We start from the raw sequence: 20,096 nt of genomic DNA, 5'->3' as shown, positions 1-20,096 counted from the left end.
AAAAAAAAGACACTAGAGATGAAATCTGTTGATAAAATCCCTCACAGAGGGGAAAACCCAACCAACCAAACAGGCAAAACTTCAAAAAGGAAAAGATGACTAAACACTATTTTAATTGCAATGTACATGAAGCTTATTACTGACTAGGGCCATGGTTAAATTTTGTTTTGTTTTGTTTTGTTTTTATTTTTTTCATCAAGTGCACCAAGGCCACAACTGTTTAAGTAAAAGCCAGTAATCCAAAGAAAGGCTGGGCATTACTGCAGAAATGTGCCATCCTGATCCCATGGTGGGCATGTGCTCCACCACACAACCTGCCATCCTGATCCCATGGCAGGCACGTGCTCCACCATACAACCTTCTCCCACTTCTTCATTCTTAGCCTGGTCCCCATTATGTCCTTTGACTCATGGTCCATTTCTGCTATTGGTTTGTAGTTAACAGGGTTGATTCAATATCTATATTGATTACTCCTTGATCTCCTTTTGGAGTAAAATATAGTAGAAGTCAGAGAGACAGAGAGAAAGCAAGACCAAGAATAACATGGAATGAAAGTGAGAACTGTAGCCAGGTGATGGTGGCACAGCACTTGGGAGGCAGAGGCAGGTAGATCTCTGAGTTCGAGGCCAGCCTGGTCTACAGAGTGAGTTCCAGGACAGCCAGGGCTATACAAAGAAACCCTGTCTCGAAAAACGAAAAAAAAGAAAGAAAGAAAGAAAAAGAAAAAGAAAGAAAGAAAGTGAGAACTGTAAAGATTTGCTGAGGAGGCCAAGGGCATGGTCAAGGCACGATGACTGACCAGCAAGCTGAGTCTGACTGGAACTAGCTCATCCCAACGAGCTGTTTCTGTCAGGCTTCATGTCTCTGGGCTGCCACTGATTTTTTTTTTTTTAATGTAGGGAAAGACTACACTTCTCCAGGGGTCTTTTCCTTCAGATGTATCCTTCCTATGAGAATATTCTGCCACATAGTTGACCTATAGTCAAAGAAGCCCCCCTTCCTTAGACCTCAGTTCCCACACTTTATTCTACTTCTTGTATTTCCTGGGATGAGTTTTAATTCATTGTCTCAACTTCCTCCCGAGTCCGTTGACATGATACTCTTCCTTGACATTCTATTTTCATTTTCCTTACAAAGTCATCCACCATAAACTCAACTTTGAGAACATCTTTTTATATTCAGACACAGAATCTCTTTGACACTTGTATAGGGTCTTTTTAAAATACACATGGGACAGAAAACAATAATAATTTAGGCAAAAACAATTAATGTTGTCAATGTTAAAATATTTCTACATTTTTTTTTTTGTTTTGCAAGAAAAAAATGGAGGTTGTAGCAGCTGCTAGCCAGTATGCATAGGAGGTATGGTGAAGCAGGTAAACTCTTTTTTCTTTTAATAACAGTTTTTCTCTCACGACACAGAAAAAGAGCATAGAATTAAGCTGTTAGAAACCTCATTAGTTATAAATTTAATGTCAGATATTTAAATAGAAACAAACATTAAGATGTAAGTGGTATAATTAATTCCTTAAAAGCCTTAACATCTCTGAAAGATGAGTGAGTTACTCATCAGCCATATTTTCATTGGATGCTCTTCAAGGCTTCCCTGGAGCCAGCTGCTTTGCGCGAGTGACATTTCCTAGAACTATTCAACACTGACTCCTTATAGAAATGGCTGGAGACTTAGGGACCAGCTCAAGATACCACAGCAATCTTGAGAGGACTGATGAAACAGATGGAGATCTGTATATGAGCATCGCATGGCACTGTGAAGATTGAAGTTTGTCTGATGTTGGTCGTGGCCTCAGGACGGCTGGCATTGGTCACTGTATCACTAGAGCATTCTCTCTCCATCAGGGAGATTAAATCCCTCAAACATCCAACAGCAACGAAATTCACATCTGAGAAGCTAAAATAATTAAAATGGAAGTGGCCTAATAGAATTTTTCTGAGTAGTTTTTCTATTCATGAAATATAATATTAAAGATCCATCAAATCAAAACATGTTAATGGCATTTTGTGTACCTTGGCTAATAACTGGGCTCTCTGTTGCTAATATGCATGTACTATTTCTCATTCACTAAAAAATCTTTTTGCTTACTCTTCCTGCAGCTTCAATGGGGTGTTCATAAATGCATTTTTCTTTGTTGTAGAAATTTGCACAAAAATGGGTCTTATGACTCAGATTTTCTAAATCCTGCTTTGAGGAAATTGCCATGCTCATGAAGGCCCAGAATAACCTGGATATTTAATAAGAACTGTTTGAGATAATTTCTATTCAATGCCCATATTGAGCATCTCTCAAAACGGATGTCAAGGCATCTACCACAATTCTCCTCTTCTATCCTCACAGTCTCCTGTGTCAGCGCCCCCCCCCCACCGCCCCCACTGTCTATTCTGCTCCCCTCTCTTCTGATGTCTGCTTAACCTCTTGCAGTTCTGCTGTCTTTCTTGAGTCTCCCATTGCTTCACTAACAAATATGCAGTCCTTCTTAGTCATTGGCTTTTATTCTTCTAATTGCCTCCAACAGGATAACATAGCTTGCCACCTGCCCTGCTATCTTCTGACATCTCCTGAATGCTTTCTTACCTTTCTTAATTAATTTGGCCCAACAGCCATTTTGTGGGCCAAGCAAGGCAAGCATCTCTGTAAAAGACAAGTTCCTGTTATGGCTGACAGATATTGGGTCTAAAGAAAAATAAGAAAGATTTCTCATTTTTCTTGTTATTGTTTGTTTTGATATACATTCACTCATTTTGTTGTCCTAGCTGACCTGAAACTCACAGTGATAAGCCTCGCTGTGCCTCCTGAGTGCTGGGATTAAAGATCTAGGCTATCACACCCAGCAGGAACTCACAGCAGGAGAGATTTCTGCACAGGCTAGCTGCATTGGCATACCCTGACAAGAGCTTTAGAGCCTGAGGTGGGTCAGAAAGGATACCATGTAGAGGGGAATAGACAGGATTGAGGGACTGAAATATGAGTGGATCATATGTGCTGGCAGCATGAGAAGGAGAAAATGGCAGCTATGGAATATTGACTCTGTGTGGGGAGGGTTAGTCTAATAAGTAAGTGTGTTCTAAGTGTTAAGAATAGGTGGAAGCAGATGTCGTGTTGTGAATAAGAGAGTTAGAAATGTGATAGGTCAGAACTGAAAGTATTAGTCTCAATATGGAGAGACATAGGAATACATGCACATGTGTGCATGTGTGTGCACAGGTAGCAAGAAACAGATCACCAGATGTTTGGGGACCGGAACAGGGAAAGTACAATATGGTTTTGAAGCATCATATTATAGTGAATGAAAGAGGTTCCTTAAGGATAATGGTTATCCTTAGGTCAAAAGAGAAACAGAACCTAGCTTGAAGGGAATTCCACCAGCCAAATCTGGGATTATGTTAGTAACACAATTAATAATCATCTTTAAATTATAACTCATTAAACAAAACAGAAATTTACTAAACAAATACATGAAAACAAGAAGTCAGCCCTTATAGTATAATGACAAGTGATAAATAAATATAAAAGTAATTATGAGTTAGAAAAGCCCCCCTGTGACTATGATTGTAGTAGTAATTAAATGAACTAATAATATAAGGGCCCGTGATTCTCCCAAGAATGATACCCCTGATTCAAACAGTTTGCAAACACAAAGAGTGTTTTATTCTGCAGAAGTCCAGCATGCTAGTCTCCCATTCCCAAGATAGAAAGACCCCCAAAGTGAGCTCGCAGGCCTAATTTAAAACGCATTAGGGGATTCTGGGGTAGGTGACCTTTATCTTGCTCTATCTCTAGGGACATTCCAGAACCATTACAGGAGCATGGGGGCTGGAAACTGTTGCTGGGGAAGTCTGGAAACTGCTGCTGAGCCATTGTCTTTGCCTCAGGCCAGGAGGCAGAGCAGCTTCTGATGGCAGAGCAGTTCCTGACCACCTACCTAAAGCCTGGGTTTTTTTTCTAGTAACTGACTTACTTGAACTTTCCTGGACTTGCCCTGTTCTTAGGCATAGTCTCCTGAACTGCCAGTTTGGAGCCTGTTGTGAACTTAGCTTAGCTTTCCCCTAAACAGCACCAACAGATGATAAAACTGGAAAATGAAGGTTTGATAAGAACTGAAGTGCACAATCTCAATGTTGTCCTGTAATCTTCTAGAATGCTGAGGTTGCAATAGCTAAGGAGACTCACCCAAAGGGAAGGAGATTAGAGAAGAGCAGACAAGATCTTAGGATGGATTCTGTACTTTGGAAGTGATTAGAGAAACTTCAGAAGGTCTGAAAATTAGATGGGAATATCGAACTAACATTAATTTTCTGTTTTTGATGGATGTGTCATGTCTTCGGTAGAGTGTTATAGAACATAGCAAACACATGTTAAAATATTTCAGAGCAATAATAAAACGTGTATTAAATTTTGTGAACGATTATCAATCATTCAAAAAAAAGATTTTGTGTTAATTTTATAAGATTACTCTAAGTTTAAAAATTATTTCAAAATAAGAGAGAATATGGGGGAAAAAACCCATTGACTTGTGATCTTCAGTTAAAACAAGGAAACTGGTGGTGATCAACTTGGAAAAATAAATACAGGAACTTACTGGGAAGTAAGCCGAGGAAACCCTGCACGGGAACAAGCACCGTCTCTGCTTTCCGGAGGCCCAGCAGCAGGGGCTCTAGACACCTCTTTGCAGAAGCCCCTCCCAGCCTGAGGATGGGCAGGTGTGGCCTCATCCTAGAATGACTCTCCTAACCTGAGGCTTTGACTCTGCCTTCCAGCTTCTTTTCAGACTAGTCAGCTCTGTTGTACTCCACGCCCCACTGGGTTCCCATTCATTCACCCTACAATACTTCACTACTACATCTGCCCTGGTGTGGGGGCATATGGGGGTGTGTGGCTTTGGCTAAATAATACAGCTGACCATATTCTCTGAAGGAGAAAGCCCTGTTTTAGTCTCTTTACAGAACTCACTACTTCTGGAAAAGTTAACAGTTCCTAAAATTTCTTGGTTTTGTTTACCGTCTCTCTCTCCCACCAGACAGACAGCTCTGAGCCTACAGAATCAATGTACCCCTCTTATCCACATCCTCCTCACAAGCTAGCATCAAGCATGGTCACAGAATATCTCTGCTGCCAGACTCCACTAATCTCCACAAGACCTGCACTTGCTTTCCAATGACCCCAATATATTGGAAATACACATGCCGCTAGCTGTCTGCTCTCATGGCCCAGTGCTCCTTTTAGACACTGTACACTCCTTCCACTGGGAATAGCTCCTACTTTGGAAAACTCCATTGTCTTTTGGACTGCTGCCGTAATCTGCCCTGCAAAACGTCTTCCATCATCTCTAACCAGAACCCTACGGTATCTCCTACCACATCTAATACAGAAACCCTTGCCATATATATTAAAGTCTTTGCTTATTCTATTGTGATAATCAAAGTACAGTACCTTCTTCCACCAAATTTCTAGTGCCATGCCTGGAGCACATTATGAGCACTGTAAATGCTGGCATCCTCTATTCCCAGAGTAGCTCCGTGCTCTCTGGCTAATCTCTGCAATACTTGTTATCCTGTTTCTTGGTCCCAGAATATTTCTTAATTCATTTTAGGAGGTCCAGAGTCTACATTTTTAACAAACATCCTTATTAATTTGGGAGCAAATTTTGAGAAGCATTATTCTTTTTTTTTTTTTTTTTTTTTTTTTTTTTTTTTTTTTTTTTTTTTTTTTTTTTTTTTTGGTTTTTCGAGACAGGGTTTCTCTATGTAGCCCTAGCTGTCCTGGAACTCACTCTGTAGACCAGGCTGGCCTCGAACTCAGAAATCCTCCTGCCTCTGCCTCCCAAGTGCTGGGATTAAAGGCGTGCGCCACCACCGCCCGGCTGAGAAGCATTATTCTTGAATATAGAACATTATAACATTTCACCCCACTTCACAGTTACTTTGTCCTGGCCTGGTGCCTTCTGGAGACTCTTTAGTCTCTAGGATGCTAGGCAGATGCCTGCTGCCCATTGGTTCTATTGAACTGGTGTTTTGGTTGCTCTCTTCCTAGTTGCATTTCCGTGGAGACTCCATGCCTCACTTTGTTTATACTGAGCCCCATCTTGCTGATTTTGTAACCTGTATTTACTCATACTGGCTTCAACATTTGGTTCCTAGCCTTCACCCTGCCTACTCCACATTCCTGTCATCCTCAGTTCTAAGGTCTCTCTTCTGCTCCTAACCATAGTTTTCTTCAGTAAGACCTCTACCCCTCCAGAATCCTGCTAGCCTTTGTCTGCCCAGAGCTTTCTCCACATCACAGTCCTTCCCAAAACAGAGACAAGAGGCAAGATGAACAGAAACTTTGATAAGAAAAATGTCACCTCTTTTCCAATTATAAACTCAACTTTGATATTTCACTTGATATTGCTTTAAGGAACTGAAAGAGGAAAGCTGTCAGGCTTCGTTAGCCAGTATCCCATTGAATTAGAAAGTCAAGTGAAGAGAAATCTCTAGACTCTTCCACTTCCTGGGCTACGGCACATTTCATTTCATCCCAACAAGCCCCACCAAGTTGTTTTTCTTATCTGCTTCCCTCCCAAACCTAAGCTAGATCTAGCCTCCAACATCAAGATAGTCTCAGCTACACCGTGTTCCTAACATTCATTCATTTATTCTCAGGTCCAGGTCATCTGGTTTATTTTCACCACATCCAGGTTGCAAGATGCTAAAGAAACCATGCTTACCAATACTCAGGGGGAAAAAAAGGAAAGTTGAAAATGTTTATATAGATTGTCTCCAGACTCAAATGACCACAAAAGTCAGAAGAATAATACAAATTAGGAGTGGAACAAATGTAGGTAAGAGAATGCGACATGCTGTGATTATTAGAAAACAGGAGTGAAGTTCAGTAAAAGGTATTCAAATTAGAGAGGGGGACTGTACCAAAAGTTATTGTAATATAGGCTTGCTAACAATCTTCATCTCTATCCCCAAAAGACGCAGATTTTATCCAGTCATAATCAGGTCTTAATTAAACCACTAACAAAAAGACCCACACATCCAATGGCTCAGATAAAAATACACATTGTTTCCATGTCAAACAAGAAGCAGGCAGATAGATGGAGGCAGACTCAGCCCTGCTCCCTGAGTGCTGCCCACTGTGGCAGAGCTCAGCCACTGCCTACATCCAAATCCAGCTTCATGTTGGGGATTGGTCTAGCCATTTCCCAAAGCCAGAGAAGACAAATCAAAGCATTATATACAGGACTCCCAGTCAGCTTCTCTACTGGAACACCCATGTACACTGCCAAAACCCATGTGGGCAATGGCAGCACCAGAAGACAGAAACAGACAAAACATCCTGGGAGAAAGCATCAGCCTCTGCCACATGAAACTCAAGTAACTCTCCATGAACCTATGCCCCATCTTGTAAAGTGCCTTTATTGGTGAACCAGTTCTGAACCAATCAGTTTTTCTTCCTATCTTTGACATTTAATTTCACACCAAATTCACTCTCCAGGACTGAGGACTGCCCACACATTCAACGTGAGCACCAGAGTTGTAGAGAAGGCGAGAATAATGCAATGAAGCCTGGGTGGTAATGAGCTTTAAGGGCCTCATTTAATAGGCGTAATGAAAGCAATCAACTACACTTATTGCTAATACATTACACACCATGGCAACAACTGAAGAAGAAGCAAGGTGGAGATGAGACAGACCAGAGGGAGAGAGGGAGTGCAAGGGCTCACTCACTCTTCATTATATAATCTCTTGTCACTGCTTCTTTTTTTTTTAAACTCATGTTTCTCCAAAAAAAAAAAAAAGAAAGAAAAAGAAAAGAAAAGAAAAGAAAGAAATGACGGATTCGTTAAATATAGATGGCGAGTGAGCTTAAACAAAGGCGTTGCTTAAGAAGAGGCGAAGAGCCAGCTGGCGTGGCTTTGACTACACAGTTTAGTTGGTGGCAGATGAGACCTAAGAAAAGACTGATGGGATAGAAAACCCACAGTTGTCCTAAGAGTCATTTCATCTGCTTCATATCCCCTAGCCATAGCTCCCTGCGTGGGCTTGTATTTCTCTGTGCTCATGACCATCCCTGCTGTTGCCTTGGCCTATGGTGCCTCCAATCCACTCCTCTCAGGCCAGGAAGTGACTTCCTCTAGGTCTTCCAAAATTCTACCTTTCAGAGTTAGTGACATCCCCCTTGTTCCCTCAGCCACAGCCCCCATCACAGCAGCCATGCAGTATATGTGGGCTGACTCACCCCCCCCCATTTTGGATTAGTATCCTTTTTCAGTGGGCAAATACTCATGGAGGGCAAGAGCCATGCTTCCTCCTTTGCTCTCCTCGGCTTTTCCCTCTTCCCATAAGAGTGTCATTCAGATAGGAAGTACTCACTAAATGTTGCCACATCTCCAAACAGAACTTCGTATTTGTTGCTACTCACCCTAGTCATCTGTTTGTCCCCATCACTCAATAAACTCCCCATGCCTGCCTCACACACCATGTACAAGGATCTTCTTGTAAGAGTGTTTAGGTTACAGCTGTGAAAAAGCTAACACCCAGTTTGTCTATCAGGAAGGTCAAATGGATGTAAACTGCTAATTCATATACTAATATGCTAGACAGCTGTAAAATGAGTTCATTGGTCCACACTTAGAAATCAGTTCTCAAAAGAGCATTAAAGAATCACAGTATAGGGCTGGAGAGATGGCTCAGCAGTTAAGAGCACTGACTGCTCTTCTGAAGATCATGAGTTCAAATCCCAGCAACCACATGGTGGCTCACAACCATCTGTAATGAGATCTGATGCCCTCTTCTGGTGTGTCTGAAGACAACAACAGTGTACTTACATATAATAATAAATCTTTAATGTTTTGACTGCACGCATGTCTATGTGAGGTTACCAGATCTCTTGGAACTGGAGTTACAGACATTTGCGAGCTGCCATGTGGGAGCTGGAAATTGAACTCCAGGACTCTGGAAAAGCTCTCTTAACTGCTGAGCCATCTCTCCAGCCCACATTAGTTTTTTTTTTTTTAATTTGCTTTTTAAAGCTCTTGCTATGTTGTTCAGGTGTGGGGGGGTCTTACCTCAACTATCCTACCCCAACTATCTGGAATGACAAGTGAGTACCACCAAGCCTGGCTTATATGTATTTTTATTATATATATTTTTGTTTGTTTATTGTGTATTTGAATTGGGCATATATTCAATGCCACAGCATGAGTGTGGAGGTCAGAGGACAACTTGTGGGTATGGGTTCTTTCCTTTACTGTGTAAATTCTACAGATTGAACCCAGGTCATAAGGCTTGGTGGCAAGAGCCTTTACCCACAAGGCATATTAGCCAGCATCTTATTATATATATTTTCATGTCAATTAAAAAACAAAACAAAAATGCTTAAAACTTTTTAGTGTGAGTGTGAGTGTGCGCACGCGCACACTCACATGTGAGTACACACATTTGACATCAGCTTGTGGAGATCAGAGAACAATTTCTCAGGAGTTGCCTTTCTCTTGTTCTTGCTGCCCCTTGTTAGCTTCAGGGCTTCCAGGTGCTGTCCCTCACCTAGAGTGATGGGATTACAAATATGAGTCAAAGGATCCACATCCAGCTTTCTAAATTTCTGGGGCTTGAACTCAAGCTTGCTGGATGAATGCTTTTACTTGTGTTAAACCATCTCATCAGCACCTACACTTACATTTTTCTGAAAAAAAATAAAATTATGAATAAGAATCCCTTCCTGGGGGTTCCCTTGCCCTACAGATCTGTGTTTTATTTATAACTGGTTCTATGACTGAATTCAGCTCTGGTCCTCACAGTTATCAAGTTTCTTTCCTGAAGAAGAAGCTCAAATCTCACAATCCAGAGTCCCCTAAAGACTCTCTGAGTAATTCTTCTTTGTTGGAGTGTGAGATGAAAAAGAAAAAGAAGAGGAGAAGCCCGAGAAGGATGCTAATAGCCTTTAGCCTCTAAGGAACTATTTGGAGTGCTCAGAGGAAATGGAATTTAAATGTATGGATTTAAAACCCTAGGCAGTTAACTATGGATTCATCCATCACTGAGTGGGGAAGTAAGGCTAAAAATCTCAGTTCCTAAACGGGAGAGCTCACTGCCTCCCCCACTTGACACAGAACATTACATTCAACCCACCTACCCTGTACCCAGAGACCGGGGAGAAATGACACAGGAAGAATATTAAACGAGAAAGCATGAAGCTGGAGCTGCTAACAACCCTCAGCTTGCTGCACCTCCAGATCCATCTTCTGACCTTTCCTGCCCAGTGCCTAGTGGAGGGGAGCTGAGCTTCCGGGCTGTGTCCACCAGTATTATCCTTGTTATGTGGCTTTGCTGGTGAGTGACAGAGGGTGGGAGGAGGAGAAGCAGGTGTCTTCATCTTCATCATTTCCTACTGGTTTGGGTGTCATAGCTCTGGCTGTCACTAAGCCCCTGCATATCTATGGGTCAGGTAGTGTCTCAATGACTCTGGGCCTCAGTGGATTAATTTAAGACTAGCTATCCGAATTACTGTTGCAGGCCGAAGGAAGTTGATGGCTTCCTGCTATTGTGGCTCTCAGGATCCTTTCCTGGTAGGTTGCCTATTTCTGCCCACACCTCTACAAATAGGGACCTCCTTTAAGTCACATCAGTTAAACATTCAGATGCTGAAAACCTAGTGGGAGGAGCTTCAAGTGAAGATGGAGACTGTCCCTAACAAATGGAACACACCTACTCACGTTACTCCCTTGAGCCCTCAGCACACCATTGAATGAGAAAAAGAATCAGATGACTTTGAAAGTCATTGAGAGTCTACAATCCAGCTGAGCCAGGGATGGGATGCAATCAGTCCCAAGTGAGTCTTTGCAGCTTGTTTAAACTTGCTCCTTTAGAGGAAAAGGCATAGGCATTTGCCTTCCAGGTTTCATTGCTCCCAGAGAGAATGTTTCAAAAGAGTGAGTTTGAGTCAAGCACAGGCTGTTCTGAATGCTTTCTTCGAATTTCTTTTTCCTCCCTGGCTCTGGGCATCTGCAAAAAAAAAAAAAAAAAAAAAAAAAAAAAAAAAAAAAAAAAAAAAAAAAAAAGGCTAGAGTGTTCCATCTGGCACTGAAATCATTACAGAAAGAGGGGATGAATCTCTGCCAAGGCCTCCTGGTACCAGGACCACCAACCAGCTTCTAGAATCCATAAGCCAATTCTAAGTCTCCTGTCCATTCCCCCTTCCTCTCCAGTGCTTTCCCCCAGTTTGCCACATACATCTTTTGCCTCATTCATTATCCGTGTTTTTAAAGGACTACTTCTGAAGTCCATCATAAGGGAAATCGTAGCAGTTTGGGCCTAAATGCCTACTAGTTTATACGAGGAGCCCACCAGCTCTAGAACTAATTGCTGACCCCTGAACCCAGTGCCTGGAACTCACTGGCCCTGTAAACTGGCAGCACATCTTCAGGATCAAGACTCCACACAAAGCATCCAAGCATGCCCCACACTGTGCAGATGGCACAGATATCATATAGAGTGTTTCAACAAGGCATAGGTGCAGGCTGCTATAACTACCTGGGGTGACCTAAATGCTTGCTTCATTTCTGAGGGCCCATCAGATCTGCACAAATTTGGTCCTGAGCTGGAGAGATGGCTCAGAAGTTAATTTTTCAGAGCATCAGAATTCAGTTCCCGGTACACAGGTCAAGAAGCTCATAGCCTATAACTCCCATTTCAGGGGATCGACTGTCTTCTTCTAGCCTCCTCAGGTGTACTTCACCACACACACACACACACACACACACACACACACACACACACACCTTTAAATAAAACCTTGATCCTTTTTGACATCTTTCATCTCAATATTCAGAAAGAGGATTAAGGGTATTAAACCTTAGGGAACCTTCTGATCATCAAGCCCTGTTTCACAGTCTGCCATCTTAGATCTCAGCATCTTGGAGATCCTGGGCTGCTCCTGAAACTCAAGATTCCAGGCATCCTTTTCCCAACCCCCTGCCAGGAGGAGAGGTGCTGGACACTTGCTTCAGGAACCTACAGTCTCCCTTGGTCCTAACCACTTCAGACAAGCATCTTCTGGAGGGAAGAAAACACCTTTTATGTTCTTCCCAAGACATACGATGCATGCCCTGAACTGTCTCCCTTCTGTGAGGCTTGAGGCTTTTGAAAACAGAAGCAAGGCTTTCTGCCTTCTGCTCCATCATATCCTCTGCCGAGTCAAGCACAGGGTAAGTCTCCTGTTGGAAAAGGGCAGAAAACAAAGCAAGAACACAGACTACTGCACAATGCACCAGAAGAACACTGCTCCTCCCCAACAGCCGGCTTCTGGCCACCCCATGCTGCTCAGTTCAGTTCAGTCTCAGCCTCCAGACACAACGGGAGAGGGAGGGACCACCTCCCAAAGCCTCTTGCACTCTCATTTAGACAGGTCATTGGTGCCACTACAGGGCAAATATGGCGGGAGCCCTCAGACTTGGGATAAAAAGCACTGCTTTTGCTAAAGGCACACCCTGCATCGAAAGGCAAACCTCAGCTCTACCAGATATGAACAGTGGAACTTTAGACCTCAATCCTCTCAGATATAAAATGGGTATAATAGAAGACCCACGTCTGCCACCAGAGGCATGAGAATTGCTTGTGTGCATGCATGCACACACACATACATGCACGCGTGTGCTCGCGCGCACACACACACACACACACACACACAGACACACACACACAACCCACCCTTCCTGGCATCCAAGAAACACTCTGGTGACCCTGCCTTCCTTATTATTCAGACTACCTGCTACCCATCCCCTAAATTCAAGTCTTCTAGAAGTGTCCTGGACCCTTCTTCCCTGTGTGGACCTACAAAGACAAGTGACATTGTTAGTGTGGCAAGGATAAAATGTGTCAGCACGGTTCAGTAGTTTTGTCTCTGGAACCATGACTTTCACACTTTGGTCTCCTGATGACATGCAAGATGACAAGTCACTCCTCAGCAAGCTGGTATGAAGCACCCAGGCTCTCACCCTGTGCACTCCAGGCTCTGAAGCAGAGGCTGGGGATGCAAGGACACATTCTCCTCAGTACTGACAGACTCCTAGAACAGGCAGACCCATAAAAATTATGCATCTTTCACAGCTCCGGCATTGCATTAAAGTCAAGGACAATTTGATTGATGGGTCAGTTTTAAACATATTCATATTTACCATTAAAATAAGCTCTAAAGGCAAATCGTCCAGGCAGAGAAGTTAGACCTTTGATGGAGGTGAGCCCAACTATCCTCAGGGCTGATCGGCTCCTGACTCTCACCCAGAAGGTTGCAGAAGGCTCATAGAAAACAGGACTTTTAAGGTGAGGCTTAGAGAATGAGCAGAAGGCTCATTGGAAAGTGCCTTTCTATAGTGTGGAAAGGTTCTCATACTGTAGAGCACACAAGGAAGAAGAAAGTGAAAACAAAAGTCATGAGCAAAAGTCGGGGCCTCGAGAGTCTCTGAGATCACCCAGACAACAGTATTTGATGCTGCTGTGGAGCTCTTGAGGGATATAATCAAATAAATGGTCACATTTCATTTTAAGAAGTAATTCTGGGGAGAAAGAGGAAGACGCTTCAGGTCATGTGATAGAGAAAACTGGAAGGTGACAGCAACAGACTAGGTGAGAGGTGACAAAGGCCAAAAAGGCAGTGGAAGCCATCGGAGGGTGCACGAGATGCAAAAGTGAGTTATTTTATTATTTCCTGTGTTCTAAGACCTCTAACTAACTTAAGGCATTCAAACCCTAAAGAGGCCCTTTGCGTCAAACATAATTATTATTCCTATTCTTTTCGTTGTTGTTGTTTTAAAAGATTTATTTTATTTTATGTGCATGGGTGTTTTGCCTGCACATATGTCTGTGTGCCACCAGTATGCACGGTATCTCCAGAAGACACAAGAGGATGTCAGATCTCCTGGAACTGGAGTAACATGCAGTGGTAAGCCAATAGATCAGTCCTGGGAACAAAACGTGAGTCCTCTGCAAGAGCAACAAGTACTCTTAACTGCTTAGTTATCTCTTCAGCCATCGTTCTGTTCTTAAGGTGAAAAAATGCAGCAGAGTTGCATGGGTAATAAACATTCAGAACCAAGGCTCATACTCAGGCAAGTCTTGTTTCAAACTCAGGATCACTGCCATACGGATCCAGATTTCTACGGGAATCAGCACACTGCCTATGGGGCTTTGACAGAGGGAGAAAAGAATTGTCACTACATGTGGATAACTGAATGAGCAAGGAAAAGGAATGTTTGCAGGAAAGGGTAGCAAGCTTGCTTGGGGATGAACTTTCACATGTCGACTGAATGCCAGCAGAGATGGACTAGGGGGTTGGGAGTGGGAAGCTGGATCCTTGGATTTCTCAGCATAGCCTAGTGGCTAGTAGGTATGTGTTTGGCATTTGAAAATTTCAGGCACCTTCAAGAGAAGCATCTGGAGTAGAAATGATTCTGCATGAATGAAGGAGGAATGTAGGAAAAGAAGTAGATTAGCTATAGAGGCCTAGAAAGATCCAACATAACAGAAATACGCAGAGGAAGACCACCAACTGGGTGTTACTTCAACACAGTTAAGTCCTGTAGGTAGAAAATAAATAAATCAAAGCATCTTTCTTATGTCATGATGTCAATAGCAGTGTGGAAAGGAGGACAGAAGTGGAAAATAAAACATAATCAGCACTGATCATAGTTACCGATGTATAGTTATAATATGCTTCAATGTGATTATAAGAAAATTCCCCAAAGAAACACTGACACAGACAAAGAGGAATGTGGACGAGGGAGGCCGTGTTCTCTCAGTCAGCATCAAATCACATCTGCTCACCACATCACACATGGCATGCCTTCTGCCCCGCCTTTGCCCATGCGCAGTGCATCCATACCTAAAATGCATGTGGTTCTAAGACACTTGCAACACATCCATCTGTCAGTCACCTCCCATGTCGTCTGTCAGCAGTTCCTGACATCTATTTGACAAATGAGGTGTGACACTGCATGTGCTGTGTGGAAAACCACTGCTTGCTAGGGCCAGCTCATCTGGGTCTACACAAAATGGGCAGGGCTGAGGGACTTTTTGCTGACTTTGTCATTCTCAGAACTTCCAAAACAGAAACTGTAAGAAACAGATCATGCATCCCCTGCATGGGACAGGGCTGCGGGTGCTCATTTGTTTCTAATGTTTTGAATAATAAAATATTCAAGATGGCATTCTTCCCTTCTTTTTCATTTACTTCATGCGACTGCAGCCATGTCCTGTCCATAGGGTTCTATCATATGTGTGAAGCCAAATCCATAAGGTTTTATCATGCATGTAAAGCCAGATCTCAGTCTGGGGGTTTCTCCACACCTAGGTTTATTTAAAGAACTAATTTTACCCCTGATGCTAACGGATTAGTAGCACTGTCTCTGCACTATTGCTGTAGTTAAGCCCACTGGGATCGTAACTTTCATTCCTGTCTCATAAGCATTGTGAAATCCACACGAGGCACAGAGGTAGCACAACAAAGAGCCCAGCACTTCCCACTGTCCACAAATAAAAGGGCAGGAGGCACCCCTGGCCCTGTACTTGGGTTTTCTAAGACCCTGCTGTGGTGGGGAGGGGAACATTTTCTCTGTTCCCTAGAGAGGAAAATGAATTATTTTCTGTTTGTAGCTTTCACATACCTGACAGCCAAGCCAGGCCTTGGGCCAGTGAATAACTCACTTGTTCAGTTAATGCCATAGGAAAGGACCTGCTGCCAAATAAGGTGCGCATTTTTGTCAAGACATCTTATAAAAGGATCATAGATTAGAAATGTCATGGGCAGTGTAGTTTCCCTCTGGGTAATATTTGATGCTGAGGCCTGTGGTAGCTGAGAGGGACTAAGGAGGAGCCAGTGTAAAGGGCACAACGTTCCTGGCTAGGCTAACAAGAACCTCTGGAAGTAGCCATAGTGCCATGTAGGTTGGGGTTGTGGCCAGAACTGAAGCAAAGGCAGAATGGGGGTTGGGGGAGTCCCAGACATAAAACCAGACTTAGGTAGCAACTCAAACTGTTTCAGTCAGACAGCCTGGCCTTCCTGAGCTGTCTTTCTTTCCCATCAGTGGCACCAAGGGCTGGAGCCACAACATTGAGCTGCTCTGAGGACTAAATCCTGTGTTGTTCAACTTTCTATTGCCTTGATGAGAGGCAACAATTTAAAGGAAGAAAGATTTATGTCAGCTCTTGACTTCGACTGTTTCCAGACTTGGTCACTCTTCTCTATAGCTTTGGACCTGCATGTCCTAGCTTCTAGGACAGCAATTCAAACCAATGTGCAAGTGTCTGTGGTAACACAGTCCTTTGAGGTACCCAAGTGAGGTCACAGAGCTATTCCAAGCTATTTTCAGATGTCTCCAACTTGATACCCACAGTGGCTGCATCAATTTATATTACCACAAGCAAGGTCCTCTTTCTCAACATCCTTAACAGCAGTTGCTCTCACTTACTTTCTTCAGGATGTCTATTCTGATAGGGGAGAGACACAATCTCAGTGTGGTTTTAATTTCCCTGACAGTCAAGACTGCTGTATTCTTTTCCAAGTGTGTATTAGCCGTTTGTCTTTCTTCCTTTGAAAACTATCCGTTCATTAGAGTATTGACCAGAGAGAGGATTTTGTGCATGTACATTTAATTTATGCAGTTCTTACATATTCTAAATATTTAACCTGTCTTAGACATAGTTAGAATTTCCTTTTTTTTCTCCATTCTGTGGATTGTCTCTTCACTCTAGTGGCTATTTTGCTGTGCAGTAATTTTTGGTTTTATTGTTATTTTTATGAAATCCCTTTGTCAGTTAATGGGATTGTTTCTTGTTCTATTTTCAGAAAGTCCTTGCCTATACCATTCTTCACCTGTATCTTGAAGTAGTTTTCTTATGTTCTCCATTAGTACTGCCAAAGTCCAGGCCTTATATTGATGTCTTGATTCATTTTGTGCAGAGTGAGAGATGTGGGTCTAGCATCATTCTTGGGATGCAGATTCCGAGTTTCTCCATCACCACTTCCTAAGAGACTTCCCCCCACTCCAGTCTATCTTTTGAATACTTTGTCAAAAATTAAGTGGCCATAGCACTGTGTGTTGCTTTCTGGATCCTTCATTCTATTGCATTGTTCTGTAGTCTGTCTTTATGACAGTTTAGTGATACTTTTGTTACTATAACTCTACAGGATACTTTGGAATCAGATACTATGATGCCTCCAGCTTTGTTCTTTCTGCTCAGAATTGCATTTGCTGATGAGGGGGAGGGGTCTTCCCTGCTTCTGTGTGAATTTTGGGATTTTTTTTTTCAGTTCTTAAACTTGAACTAATGCCAATCTCCTGCCTCAGTCTCCTGATTAATCCCAATTGGGATTGATATCATTAAGCTTTTGATAAAATTTAGCTTCCCTAATAAAAGTCCCAATGAAACCAGGAATAGAAGGAACGAATGTAAACATAAGCTACAAGACCACAGGCTGAGCCACTACACTCTATTCTGTGATGTTTTAATATCAACACCTATAGGCCTAAACTCCATCTTAGAACTGCCTTAGCTACACCATAGGGGTTCTATATGGTCCCATCTGCATCTATAGCTTTGATAAACCAGAGTGATCTAGAGAAGGAAGAATATTTAGGGTTTATGGTTACAGAGGATAAGAGTCCATCACCATCATGGTGGGGAATTGTGTCAGCAGACAGGTATGGCAGCTGGAGCTGGGAGCTGAGAGCTGAGGGCTCACATCTAGAACCATAAACAGGAAGGAGAGACAACAAACTTGGAATGGTATGTGGCATTTGAAATCTCAAAGTGATGGACTTCCTCCCATCGGGCCACACCTCCTAAACCTACCCAAAAGGGACCAAGTATTCAATTGTCCAGAACATCTCATTCAAAGCACTACACTACTAGAGAACTGCAGGCTGGTGAAGGGATATGCTGAGCGCTGTCCTCCATGTACCCTGAGTCTGAATACAGCCTCTGCCTTGATTTTGCGCTTTCCCAGATATAATCTATAGTACTTGCCTAGTAATTGTGCTTACATTTGTCTGTCCTGAGAGAGTTCTGGGAAAGGGCTGCTCTCTTAATATTTAGTATGTGCTTACTGGCATTTATATACATGTTTTTCTGATCATGTTTTTGAGAACTCAAACAACTTTCCTTGGACATTTCTTTCTTTGTTACATTTGTGTATAAAAGTACATTAAAACGGAAGTAAGGTTGTCTACAGCATTAGACTTATAGCCACCCCATTCTTTAAGGTCCTCAAATTCTTTGCAGGCAGGTCTGCATAGGTCAACAAAGGTCAACAGTTGCCCTTTCGAGACTTAAACTAGACTTACCATATATTGTACTTTAAATGTTTGTAGGATTATGGGTTCCCCAGTCTGCTCCTGGGGAAGGCACAGGATTCCACTCTGGGGATGGGGAAGCAAAGTCCGAGGCAAGAAACAGCCAGATCTGGTTTCAGGGGTGGGGGTCCCTAGGCCTGCAAGGAGGCTGGGGCTGTCTGGTTCACAGTCTCTCAGGCACCCAGGTGCTGCTGGGAGCTGCAAAAGAGCTGAGAATGGAGTGGGGGCCTGTGGGATGAATCTGGCTGGAGGAGGGGGTGGGGAAGCAAGGGGAAAAGAGGGAAAGCTCTGGCTGGTCCCGAGGGAAGAGTCCCTAGCTTGACAGTGGTGGTGGGCTTCAGCTTGGTGGCAGCCACGGCTGGGAGCCCAGAGAGGCCTTCTGCGGAGGATTAGGTGGCGGCTCTGTAGGCAAACTCTTTCTCCATGGCTCCCCATGGTAGATCCCGATGAAAAGAGGCAGTTCATGGTTTTAAGGCATTTATTGTCATGGCAGAAAGTGGATGTGTAAAACAGTGCTCCACTTCTCAAGGTAGGCCTGAGGTTAAATACCTTTTGCAGGGAGGAGTGTCTGGGAAGGAGAGCTTATTGGCGAAGTCCTCCAGTCCTTTAGATACCTCATCAAAGTGGAGATCTTTCTTGAGTCTACATGACTATGGGTCACATACTCTACCTGTGAAGGGGTTTGGGGCATTGCCCTTACATGATAGAAGGCCACAAATATATGGGGAGCTGCAGCTAGTGACAGTAGCCTGGTGCCTAGGAACAAGTGAAATATGTCTAACCTTATCTCAACCAGGAACCAGGCTACCTTTCACAGTTCTACAAATATTGTTTGAACGTTTGATCCCTCGCTGCTGCTGCTGCTGCTGCTGCTGCTGCTGCTGCTGCTGCTGCTGCTGCTGCTGCTGCTGCTGCTGCTGCTGCTGCTGCTGCTGCTGCTGCTGCTGCTGCTGCTGCTGCTGCTTGGGAGTCTGTGGAACCTTTATAAGGGGCTTGGCAGGAAGGATTAGTGGGGATAGGCCTTGATGTTTCTAGCTGAGTCCTGTCCCCGTCCTGTCTCTGCTTCTTAATCTGCCTAGGTGTGAGCAAACAGCTTCATGCTCCTGCCTCCAGAGCTGAGAGCCACCACACCACTCGGCCTCACTGCCTGCCTTCAAACTCAGAGACAAAATAAACCCCATTCCCTAAAGTCTGGTCTTGTCACAGCAATGATAAGAGTAAGTAATAGACCATACAACTCAGAAAGGATCCTCGTGAAGTTACTTTTCATCCAGAAACATATATGTGAACGCAAAGCAGCATAATATTTGCAAACTCGGAAACTAGCCAAATGTCCGGAATGGGTGAATTGTCAAGTAAACTGTATACTACACTCCTATACTACAGTTTACTTGACATATGCCAGCTGTGCCAGCTATATCACAACTCCTAGTCAGTGTCAAAGGGAATAAGCCAGGGTCACATGCAACAACTAGAATAAAATTTAGAAGAAGGAATTGAGAACTCCATCCTCAAAAGGATACATTCTGCATGATTATATCCATATAGCCTTTATGGGACAATGGAATTATAGTGAGGGGAGAATGAATGGCCCCCAGAGCTAGGGTTATACTGCAGGTGCTGTGATACTCACATCAATGTGCCCTGTCATGACAGTCAGCCAAGAATCTCGATTTGCAGTGATAGTTATGTGAAGTTACACATGTGATCAAATTACATATTACATGTACGCAAATATGTACACAT

Source organism: Mastomys coucha, unplaced genomic scaffold, assembly GCF_008632895.1.
Source record: "Mastomys coucha isolate ucsf_1 unplaced genomic scaffold, UCSF_Mcou_1 pScaffold20, whole genome shotgun sequence".
NCBI classification, from domain to species: Eukaryota; Metazoa; Chordata; class Mammalia; order Rodentia; family Muridae; genus Mastomys; species Mastomys coucha.
This window is presented reverse-complemented; position numbering follows the sequence as displayed.